Below are 12,448 nucleotides of genomic sequence, written 5' to 3' on the forward strand. Positions count from 1 at the left end.
AAATAAAGATTTTGCTTTCCTTGCTCTCTGCTTCTCTCAAACTCTCACAGTGAAGAGCCTGCTTTGTACAAAGCCAGCAGTGCTTCAGCTCCCCATGAAGCATTTCATAGCAGTAACAGCAAGGACTGTCTTTCCATGGCACTTCCGCACTGCAACTCTACATGAGTGCCAGAACTTTCTTCCCTTTTCTTTCAACAAAGCAGCTTGTGTTGCCACCTCTTGTCCTCAAACAGAGAGACCACGTGCTGCATTCAGGACCTTCAAATGCAGGATAAAGCCTCAAAGTCCCTCAAACGTTGTCATTAGAGTCATTCTACCTTCAGCAAAAGTAAACAACCAGGTCTCCGAGACCAAAAAAAAGTACTTGCATGTGATGTGGAGCACAGTTGAAGGGACAGACACAACTAACTGATTTTCACAGCTGTGGAAGGACAACAATGATGCTCTGTTAAACCTCCTTCTTTGGTGGTCCTTAAAACTGATGCCCAGTTACCATATTGTTACCAATACATACGGTACTTTCTGCTCACGTTTCTACGTCCTGCCATTTTTCTGATAAAGTAATCAGCAACAACACAGTTGAAACCTCATTTCCCATTTACTCAGGACAGAATGAAAAACATCCTCTGATCAAAATGGGCCTGAAAGTCACCTTAGCACTGCATGTTGCCTCTTCCCAAAACCTCCAGTTACTGGGCTTGGCACCAGCAGCCTTGAAGCAGCACACCACACAGTAGCTCTGCTGTGCCATCAGCACAGTCCACTCAGTCTGGGCCCAGTTTTTCACAAGGCACAAACAGCGACAGCCTAGTAAGTGCATTGAAACTTTAAGCTATCCAAAGGCAGCCAGACAGAAAGTTTGTGCACAGATGCCCCAGGGGATTCTTCTTTGATTTAGCTTCCTAAAAATAGCTCTTCAGAGGGGATTGAGGCTTTCAGGAGTTGCTTGTTGCCTTTTTAACCAGTTTTGAAAAGACTCGCCCATCCATAGGCTTTTGTTGCTTTCAGGAACTTAGAGGTGGAAAAGGAGAAGTACTGACAAAGGAAGCCTGACCTACATCTTGCCCCACTCTGCTGGGTTACATCGTTCCTGTTCATAATTATGTAACAAAGAGAAATGGTACACACCAAAGCGGGTTCAGGAATCACAGCCTCTGCTCCTGCCTCCTCAGTAGCTTTTCACCCAGCACTAGTGAATTCCTTTAAAATTCCTCTACATTTTCCTCTTTCTGCAAAAAGCAATTAAGAATATTTACAGACCTCACAGGGGAGACATAGTACTTGCAGTTAATTAAAGCCTGTAAAGACTTTAAGAACACCCAGTGAAAGACTTTGTAAGAATGTGAAGTGCGTCATAAACTCAGAAAATGAGCCAGCAGAGACACAAAGGTTGTATCTGAAGTGAAGTGTGTCAAATAAAGATTCTACTTAAAGAAAAAAAAGGTTGTAATTTAAATAGCTACAACATGCTTTCTCACTGTACCTTAACTAAGATTTTACAGGACTGTCATCAGAAAGGTAACACTTTCACATGCTACTTGGTGAACTGGAAGGAATCTATTTAAAGGCAATTTGCAATCAGTGGTATCTGGCAGAAACTACTAACTACAAAAGTTGGTGTATCATCTGTTTTATAAAGACAGAGTGAGGGCCCACATGAGCACAAGCAAAAGTGTCTCTCGCTACTACTTATCACTAGTTTTAAGTTAAATTCTCCTCTAAGTCTGGGCATTAAAGAAATCAGTTCCTTTCAATACAGAACCTGAAAGCTCCCCGTGACTGGGTTCTTACGGGTTTGAGGCACAGAATCTCCTGAGCTGCAGGGGAGCAAACAACGGGCAGACAGGCATAGGGGAACATGGGTGCAAGGGCAGTGGACAGGCTGCTGCTTCTACCACAGCAACCTGCAAGGCTAGCTGTAGATTTTGCCCCCAGGGCATTTCGCATGTACCACCATATAGCAAGATACCACACACCAGCTCAAATCCTTGCCACCTGCTGGCTGTACCAGCCAGCACCATGAGTCAAGTCACAGACTGGGGCAAATACTTTGGAGTTCTTGATGTAATAATTACATATAGCAGTGCCTGCATCATTTCACAAGTATTCACTGCTGCCTTGGGATCCTTTTGCTAAGCAGAAGGAAGCAAATGCAGTTGGGACCACAACCTGACCACAGAGGGAGGGGCTGGCAGGTGAGAGTGACCCTTTCAGGACAGCCTAGGTACCTTACACTTCAATCGGTGTAACAGCCACGGGAGCACTTTACTCTTCCTGGAGAGCTAGCCCAGCAAACGTTTTTGACAGTTCATATGAGTGCCCTCAGAGCTACCAAAAGTTTATGCAATTTGTCATCATCTCTGTCCCAAATCCCCACAGCATGTTTCTTTCCCCTAACAGTTCTCTCTACATCATGTGCGAACCTCAGGATGTAACATCAGGTTTCGTTAAGTTGGAAGGAGTAAACCAGTAAGGATAAAGCACTTACACAGCTGCCCTTTCTGTTTTGCCTGGTGAACAACACACTCTTTAGCGTATTTAAAGAGCTTTATAAAGCAGATAGATCCCAGCACTGGCCTCACATCCTTTTAGGACCAGACAATGACTGCTTAACATGAGAATCTTTATGATAAAAGATCTCAGCATCTTATTTCCATTGCTCTACAACCTCCATTCGCTTCCTGTGCTCTTAGGCAATGGTCTTCCCCTCACATCTCCCAGCCACAAGACAGAGGCTCTGCTGTGTATCAGGGTATGCCAGGGAAAAGGCAAAGTGAGATGTCTATTACCTAGTCTATCATCTCATCTTTTGGAGGCATTAAAAAAGGGAAAGATAAGCCCATGTTTATTTGTTCCCTTTAGGATGTCAGTACTTAAATGCACTGGTTGTTGTTCAGGATCCACTCCTGCCAGCAATGATCACTGGACAATACAGTGTGATCTGGGTGACCCTAACTCCTCATGAGGTACAGCTTACACAGGCTGCAGAAAGGCAGATGATACTGTGATTCAGCAGTGAGGTTGCTGGCACTAAGTCATCACCATTGCCATGCTGTTTCTGAAAAAACTTTGAGTTTGCTTAAATCTGGCCAAGTGACCTTGTATCCCTTCAGCACTTCCTTCTAATGACTGAAAAACTTCCAGCCACAACATTTCTGATTCACTTGTATGTGTCCAAAAATCTGATTTACAGGCTTTCGCCAGCAGCAACCAAGACAAAAAAGCTATTTGTGGATCTAAGAAAGACGAGATGATGTGGATGAGGGAAATATAACAACCAAGGCATAATCCAATACCACAAGAATGAATTCTACTTTCAAATCTCCTCAAATTAAGTTTAAATGAAAAAAATATTTCCTGAGAACACACTTCTCATTCAAAGCAGCCACAGCGCTCCTGACTCTGAGTGCCTAAATAAATATATTGCACATACCACTTTTAATAAGGATAGATTTTTCCATTTTATCTTTGATTATTGCAGGCTTCAACTGCACTGTCATCTCTTCCATATTTCAAGTCACTCTGGGTCTGTATTTTAAACCTTCAACCTATCACCTCATTAGTTATCATGTTAGTAGCATGAAGTAACAGATCTCCAAAGCCACTAACCCTCCTTTTCTTCTATACTGAAACAAAGATCTCAATGGCAGGCCACAGGACAACATGAATAAATGGTGCCAAAATATACTCTCTCTTTCCTCTGGTAACACAACACCATCCATCAGCTCCCTAAGTGGCAGATGTTCAAAATCCACAGACAAGCATGGTAAATTTTTACTGTTAGAGGAAACATTCTGGGTGTTTGTTCTCTTAATATTGGAAACCTAGTATTTCCTCATTACAAATCCAGCTCGTTTGCAATGGAGATATCCCATGGGGAGAATAAAGGGAACCGAGCGAAGCCTGAACCAGAATGCAAACAGGGAAGCTGAAAAAAAACCAGCAAGATATTGTTAGCTCTTCCCCGTATTTTCAGGAAACACTAAGTACACAGATAGATGAGTATTACCTATATTTTCCTGCATGGAAATGGTTCAAAGCTGTATCAAGGGAGACATTGGGAAGTGTTTCTTTACTGAGAGGGTGATCAAACAGTAGAACAGGCTTCCTAGAGACACAGTCAATGCTCCAATACGGATTCATTTGGACAATGCACTTAGTAATAAATACACTTAAGTTTCGGTCAGGTAGTTGGATTGAATGCATGTTATAGGTCCCTTCCAAATGAAATAGTCTATTCTATTTCTATTCTAGTGCATCCCATCCCATCTCCAAGCACGTGATACTTATTTTTAACAAACATTCTTTGCTGCTTCTTGCTACTTCACTTTTATTTATGGCTAAGTGTAAAATGTCAATTCAGGTATTCATTGACATCTTTCCATCCACAGAAACCAGGCTTTTTATTTTTATGTACAAGTGAGGGCACCTCTTCACAATGCTGTTAGATAGGCTGAAAAGGGCTCTGGTCCTATCAGCTACATACAAAGATGGTCTTATGCAAGAAGACCACCAAGAAACAGATAATAACAATGTTAATATCTCCAAGTTTGACTCGGAACCTTTACAAACTACCAGTAACATTGATCTGCAGTCTTATCCAACCTGCGTAATATCAGAACTGCCACACCAACTCCTTAAGGGATCTCCTGCATCAGACACCCCTCCTGGTGATGGCACTGTGTGGATAACCCGTGGGGTTGTTAGGATGTTACTTGCAGAGACAAGCCTGGTCTGGTTAAGCAGTGTGCTATCACAAGAGGCGACAGCTTTGGACTGGGAAACCTGCACCCCACTGGCAAATGCTGCAGCAGCTGGTGCTCTGTCCTGGCCTTTGGAGGATGTGCACTGCTCCTCTCAAGCCAGAAATCTCCTCTTTCTCATGGGCTTGGATGCCCACGCCACACTGCTAGGAGACCCACAGTTCTGTCCCCAGCACTCTGGCATCCAACCAGCAGATAGGAAAGTCTCTAGGAGCCTGAAAACTACATTGATTTTTCAATGACAGTAAAACTCATGCCATTTTTTGAAGAGTGCCATTCCCACAGCTCAGGTCAGGTTTTCGTAAGGTGTTCAGAATCCACCTGCATGCCTTGAAAAGGGGAAGGTTCTCAGAAGCATCACAGAAAGAGCAGCTCTTGTGACAACCCGAATGGCCCCAAGATGTTCCTGATTGTTTTCAAAGTCTGATGCTTGCTTTCATCATTAAATCAAAAACCCCATTATTCACAAAAAATCTGTTCCCAAGAGTAAGCTATAGCTCCTGCCCTGCCAGCAGGAAGGAACTCTGAGAACTTGCAACTTGTTACATGCTCTGTGTTAATTTAATGTGCTTCATAACTACATCTTGGAGCTGCAGTCTATAGATAATGTTCAGGTTAAGCACTTCAGTAATCTGCTACCATCTGACATTCGCAGACAGAAAAGTCAATGACTTCATTTAATGATTAGAATGAGTTTGGTTTTGTATCAGACTTGGCTTAAGAAGGATGAGCTGGATTCATTAGAAAATGAAGTTTAATTAATAAGCCAATTCTATTTGAATTAGCTAGTGAAGATCAGGGAAAAAAAAGCCACCAAAAAAAACCCAGAAGGGAGTTTTATAACAGACTATGTAACTGATTTACACCTCTGCATTTACAGGACATGAGAATGAATCTGACAACTGCTCATCTTCAACAGTAGTTCAGAAACCAGTATTTCTTTGAATGGACATTTAAATGACAATGTCAGTCTGGACTTCTTGCTTTGATTTTGAGCTGCACTGCTTGGATTTACAGCCCACAGGAGATACCAGGTGCAGTGCTTATGTGCAATCCATCATTTCCTAACTGGAACAATAAAGCCACAAAGATACTTCACCTCCTTCAAATGAGATTTCTGCTCCATGTCAGAGCTTGCACAGACACCAAAGTACAAGTGTAACCCCATTTAGGAAAGTGAAGGCCAGAGGCAGCAGCAGGTCATACTGCAGAGCAGAGGAAAGGAACTCTACAATATCCATGAGCAGCTCCAGAATAGGGGGACTACAGCACACACTGCAGTACCACCTTCTCCAACTGTGCTCAGGACATGACAAATGATCAGCACAGCATCTCCCTCACTGACCTAATTATAAGGCTTAAGGGTCTGGGGGAAGAGAAAAAAGGGGGTTTATACCCACATATTGTGTAAGGACATGCTCACTTCATAATGGTTTTCAGGAGCATTACGACTACCTTCCTCTTACCTCTCATATTCGCGTAACCAAAAATCAACTCAACTGTTGCTATTTTGAGCTGTCTTCAAGCAGGGCAGTTGACAGTACCTGTAGGTAGTTCAGAAGAACTGTAGTATCTCCGAGGTAACAGAGTTTGTCTTTTGATCTGAGGGCCACATATCTTTCCAATCCAGAGGTAGAAGAACATAAAAAACAATGCAGTTAGTCTCCTGTTCCAGGCCGATTCCAGCACATACCAGCCATGAACTGTACTGCTTTACCTAAGAGGTATCAAGACTGTACTGTGCACAAGTATTCTCTGTGCAAACACAAATACAGTACTACACCACACCACCAGTGTTTCTAGAAATGGTTTGTGTGTGGTACCTACCCCTGAAGCACTGAGGATGGAGTGGATGGGAAGATGCAACACTGATTAAAAAACATCCACTCAACCTTTCCAGCAGTTAAGTTTGTGCATTTAATCACCATAAGCAGACACACATCTTTCATCTACACTGACACGTACAGCATCACCTAGAGAAGTGCAATTTGCAATAGCTCTAATACGTTTGTCATTGAAGTTTTAATGAAACTTTATCCACTTCTACTTTTTCTCAGAAGAAAACTCAACTAATTCATCTTAATTATTCAGAAAGTAGAAGTTCTATACAATGCAGACTCAATTTACTGAATTCAGGCCACGGAGTAACTAACCATTCTACTTGCCTTCATATTAGTAACTAGTGCTGAAACTGGCAACTCAGCAATCAGTGTCAAAGACTGTTTCTGGGGGATAAAAATCTGGATCGGCCCAAATCAGTGAGAACAAAACAGGGGTTTTAAATTTTAATTTCTGATTTTTTTAAAACAATCTCCAAAACAGAACTGTCTCATCTGACAGGAATATGACTGATTATCAGCTGATTATCTGAACTCAGTTCATACAAACATAAGCCAACACAAGCTATAGCTACTGTGCGGGCACTATCTGCACAGTTAACAAATAAATGCACACATCTGGCAGGAGGAGTACACTGAAACCCCACTGTGAGACTGCCACTTCACCTGCCTACTCCAATGCACCTTAAGCACAGCAGAGGCAGAGACCACCACACACAGCAGCACAAAAAGAGCTCAGCTTGGCAGCCCCAGTTTCCAGGACACTGAGGAGGCTGCAGCAGCTCAGCAGGCTGGAGGCTGGGCAGGATCATTTAAGCACAGAGTTCATGGGAATCCAGCAGTTCCCCTTCCTTGTATTCTCCACCAAATAACTCAAGGGAGGCAGCACATCATGCTATATTAAGATCATGGTATCATTAAGGGTGAAGCACAAGTAGTTATTTTAAAACACAGCAGTGCAGCTAAACTGCATCAAGGCTCGCTCCGAAGTCTGGGTCTGACTCCGAAGCAAGGAATTTGCGAGCGCGGCAGAGCCGAGTTAAAACAAAAAGGAGCAAACACAGGACAGGACAGCTCTGTCCTGCTCCCCGCGGCACTTCACACAAGCACAGCCGCTGCCCCAGCCCCCAGCGGGCCGGGACCCTCGTCCTGGAGAACAAAGCGCGCCCCGAGAGCCTGAGTCGCAGCGCAGCGCTTTGCCCCGGCCGGGCGGCAGGGATGCCGCCGGGATCCGGCCGCTCGGGGAAGCAGCGAACACTCCCGCCCTCCCCACGCTCACCTGGCGCTGGCACCGGCACAGGCCGCCGGCACGGCCCGGGGCAGCCGCCGGAGGAGCCGCCGCCGGGCGCGCCCTGCCCTGCCCGCCCCGCTGGCCGCTGTCCCGCCCGTGACTCCACGGCCCAGGAATGGCGACCACCCCGGGGGGCCGCGCAGCGGCACTGCCCGAACCTCCCGGGGGTGGGACCGACGTGCGGGACGCGGAGCGGGGACCGGGGGGCCGCCTGCACTCGGAGACGGGCACGAACCGACCCGGCCCAGCCCAGCCCGACCCCCGGCGGGTCTTGTCACGGGCTACTCACCCCGGCACTGCCACGGCGGGGCTCCTTCCAAACCAGAACGCCTTCGCTTGGGAAAACTTATCTCTGTTTCGCTACTGCCAGTTGCTAACTTGCCCAAGATCCTGTAAAATCCCAGAAAAGGCTAGGAAACGAGGAGAGACGATTTAAAAGCTGACGGTCAGGACAGGAATTTATGGAATGAAATCTTTAAGGGCAGGAGCAGATAGAGCCAGCCAGCTAACGCTTTCATGCCCTGGCTCTGACCAGCAGACTCATGTCGTGGGCAGACCAAGGCTTACAGGATGATTTAAAGTACCTGGTTCCGATGTGTGCCTCTCTGCATCAGCCGGAGTCCCTGGCGGAGCTGCCACGCTGCCGTGCCTCGTCCTTCTGCCTTTTCCAGCAGACCCCTCACGATCACAGTGTCACAGTTCCCCAGGCCTTACAATCAAGCAGTTTGTTGTAAGAGAACTAAAAATAGCACTGGATTTTTCACTGAACCACTTGCTTGAGCGAAGATACTGCCAGTCAGCCCATGCGTTTAGTGAGCGGTACAGACCTTTAATATAGCCCAGATCCTCCTGGAAATACGGACATTGACTTTTTTCACAGTATGTTTTTTCTTTTTTTTTTCAGACAGCACAAAATAAATCCTGTTTCTGACCATTAAAAGACTAACTGAGTGGAGTTGTTTTAAGAACACCCTCGGGGAAAGAGTGAGTCACTTAAGCTGCTTTTATGATAAAAGATCCCTAGAGGATGTATATCTCCTTAGTCTCTCAACTGTTCAGAGATCCGTGTGTCCTGCTGCAAATCAAAGTTTCATATCGTTGGGCTTTTCGGCTTTGTGTTGTTTGTCTTTAATAGTATGAACACCTGCCTCTACTGTGGAGTTAGTGCTACCATGGGAAACAGAGCAGGTTTTCATACTAACACCTCGAGAGGATGATTAACAGAAGCATCTGTCCTGCGGCGCAGTTAATGAGGTCTGCAGACAAGTGCACAGAATGGACCATAAGGATGCTGCCCGTATGAAAGTTTATGACATAGACCGACAAGTCCAGAAAAGAAAACCCTCAGGAGGAATTATTTTTTGCAAAGCTTTTCCTTATTGTGGCCTGAAAACAATCACTGAAGAGGAAAATTGCAAAAAAAATGTCATTCAAGATAAAGATGCCAGCACTGCTGCCAATATCCAAGCTGGGATGCCAGATGCAGATTTAGATGGGAAACTTCCAGTCAGCCGACACCAGCCTCAGACACATTGACACTGCAGCACATGAAGAAATGTGAAGATGCAGATGATGGCTGGCAGCAGCCACTTGTGGCATTTTACAAGTCTAGTAAAGCCACACTGATTCTCCTGGTAGTAGTTTCAGCTGTGAAAGATGCCTGACAGCAAGGCAGGACCACAGAGAGTTAAGTCTTACTACTGCTGGTAGACATTACTCAATAAAAGCATCCAGAAATCCAGACTTTTATCAGATAATACACACCAATGAGCACATGCCATCTATGACTTGAGTCTGTGCTACACCAAGTCACTACATGACTATACTTAGTGACTTTTTAAGTTAGAAGTCAGAGTAAATTTGCAAGAAAATTATTCCTTCAACTGAACAAATAAACTGCTTCTGGCAGAGCAGCTTTCCAGAAGTAACTCTCCAGCCAAGAGTAGTACTGTACATATATACATATTTCCATACATAGAGAGAAAAAGAAATCTATCGATACATATATTTTAAAGGAAAAATTCAGGGTAGAAGTAAACTCGAAAAAGTTGGAGAGTTACTGGGAATATCAGACAAGAGGCACTGGTTTTGCTGATTTTTATAGGAAGAATTTGAAAGTAAAAAGACTGGCTGTTAAAGTAAAATTGTCTCCCATGTTTTTGCTTTCCTTCATGCATCTTTGAACATTGGTTTGATTTTCAGGAGAACTGCAATTTTGCCCTTGTGAAAAGCTGGCAAATTCTTTTTGCTCCTTACTATTGCTGACAAAACATTCTGCAAGGCATCCTATAACATCTATATAGCAGCAGAGGTAAGAGCATCTTCATGCCTGCTTCACTCCCCAGCTATTATTTATAGAGATAAATAGCATTAAAGGATCACAAAGTTCTCACTAATTTGGTGTCACTTCACTATCTGTTACTTCCCATGAGTTGATCCTAATGAGAAACTACTCAAAACACATCTGAGGACCAGCTGCACCCAGTGAAGTCACCACAGGAGAGAAGTATTCCCCTCCTAATACATCATATTCCAATGCTACACAGCAGCTCTTACTGAATCAACAGGAAAACTGCTGTTAACACAAATGCTCTAGGTCACAGCTTCTTGCAGTCATGTCAAGCAAGTATCACATTCAGCATTGTTTTTTCTCAATAATTCACAATTCCACACAGTCAGAATGGCAACGAGAGAGCTACAGATATGAGCCATCCCCCAGGTCTGAGCAGCCTTCTTTCTGCAGCTGCTTTTCCACTGGGTTCACAGAGTGAGCATAGAAATTGGAATCTCCCCATGAGTAACTTGTGACCAATATCCCTCACCTTTTCTACGCAATTCCTTGTAAAAAGGGAGTCTTCACCTCTGTAGACACCCTTTAAATACTGGAATATGGTAATATGAGGTCTCCCCTAAGCCGCCTTTTTTCAAGGGTGAACAAACCAGTTCTCTCAGCCCTTTCTCATATGACAGGCTTCCCAGTCCTTTGATCATCTTTGTGGGTTTTTTCTGGACTCTCCTCAGCCTGTCTATACCTTTTTTTTTATCATGGGGACCAAAACTGAACAAAGTATTCCAGGTGTGGCCTGACAAGCACTGAGTAGAACAGGATAATGATTCTTTTTCTCTACTGGTGATGCCCTTGTTTGTTACATCCCACTATCCTGTTGGCTCTTCTGCCACAGCAGGAACTATGTTGGCTCATATTGAGCTTGGCATCCATGAGGATCCCCAGGTCCTTTTCCACAGAGCCGCTCCCCAGCTAAACAGACCACAGCCTGTGCTGCACTCCTGATTGTCTTCTGAAGTGCAAGACCTTGTTGAACTCATACAGTTCTTGTTAGCCCACTCTTCCAGACTGTCCACAGGTCTTCCTGCAGGGTGGCTTCTCCCTTCTGAAGTGTTCACTTCCTCACTCAATTTGGTGTCACTGTCAAACTTCATCAGACAGCTCCCACCCACTACATGAATCACTTGGCTAGACCGTAACACGTACCTTTGTCCGGGAGGAGGCTGTGGGAAACACTGTCCAAAGCCCTGGAGAAATCCAGGCAGACACTGTTCCCCACTCACCCCACTTAGATCAAACAGGTTACTTTACCATACCAAGCCATCAGGTTTGTCAAGCACAATTTGCCCTTGTTGAATCCGTGCTGGCTTTTCCCAATCATGTGCTTCATTTCTCTTGGGATAGCCCCTAGGAGGATTTGTTCTGTAACTTTCCCAGGAACTGGGAAATTACTGGGAACTACTGATGGGGCTGTAATTTTCTGGATTCTCCTCTAAGCCCTTCTTGTAGGTGAGGCTAACATGAACCTTCTTCCAGCCTTCTTGGATGTTCCCTGATCTCCACCACTTCTTAAAGAGAACAGCCTCAAAACATCATCATCCAGCTCTCTTGACACCCTTGGATGGATATTGTCAGGGCTCATGGATGCATAGGGGTCAAGCTCCTGGAACAGTTCACACATCAACTCTTCCTCCATTGACACCAGTGGGTTTGTGTTTACACCAACCTGGATTGTTGTTCCCAAAGGCTGGAACCCAGCAGTGCTGGGAAGATGGAGATGAAGAAAGTGTTGAGAACTTTTCAGTGGGTTTGGTGACTAATTCACCTCTCCTGCTTCACAGCGAGCCAGTGATGTCAGTATTCAACAGTCAGCCACTCTGCAAAGAGTCAGATATTGGCTGACACTATGTAGGGAAAGAAAGAGTGGAAATACTGAATCACAGTTGCCAAGATTTAGAGTTCACTACTGACCTCACGATGAGCTTGCTACTGCCACACCCTGCAGACAGCTGAACCACATCACAGCACGTATGCACCATTTGTCATTTGAATTGTTGAGGTTAAACCTCTCTGTCCTCCTGAGAAAATTCCTTCTGAATCCACCCAAATCCCTCAGAGTATGATGGTTCCATATAGTGGTGGGAGACACTACAAGATGAATTTGGTTGGAAGCCAACTCAACTTTGGTCAAAAGTATATGAGCAAGAACTACAGCCACTGCCTGGGCTCAAGGATGCCCTGAGAAACAGTGGTTGTTTTTTAACTATTT

General features: G+C 44.7%; 1 protein-coding gene across 3 annotated transcripts in view; it reads right to left on the reverse strand.

Annotated features, from left to right (window-relative positions):
* The window catches only part of ARHGAP24 (Rho GTPase activating protein 24), a 209,276-nt gene that overhangs the window by 73,716 nt on the left and 123,112 nt on the right, over positions 1-12,448 (reverse strand). The window contains exon 1 of one of the 3 annotated variants that reach the window (XM_071555767.1): positions 8,477-8,493. The exons of 1 other annotated variant lie outside the window; for it this stretch is intronic. The gene's annotated coding sequence lies outside the window, so the exon portion shown is untranslated. Of the gene's footprint in view, positions 1-8,181; positions 8,232-8,476; positions 8,494-12,448 lie in introns of those variants that run through there. One more of the 3 variants, XM_071555768.1, reaches the window with a different exon arrangement.

The sequence above is a fragment of the Pithys albifrons genome, chromosome 5 (assembly GCF_047495875.1).
Source record: "Pithys albifrons albifrons isolate INPA30051 chromosome 5, PitAlb_v1, whole genome shotgun sequence".
Taxonomy (NCBI): domain Eukaryota; kingdom Metazoa; phylum Chordata; class Aves; order Passeriformes; family Thamnophilidae; genus Pithys; species Pithys albifrons.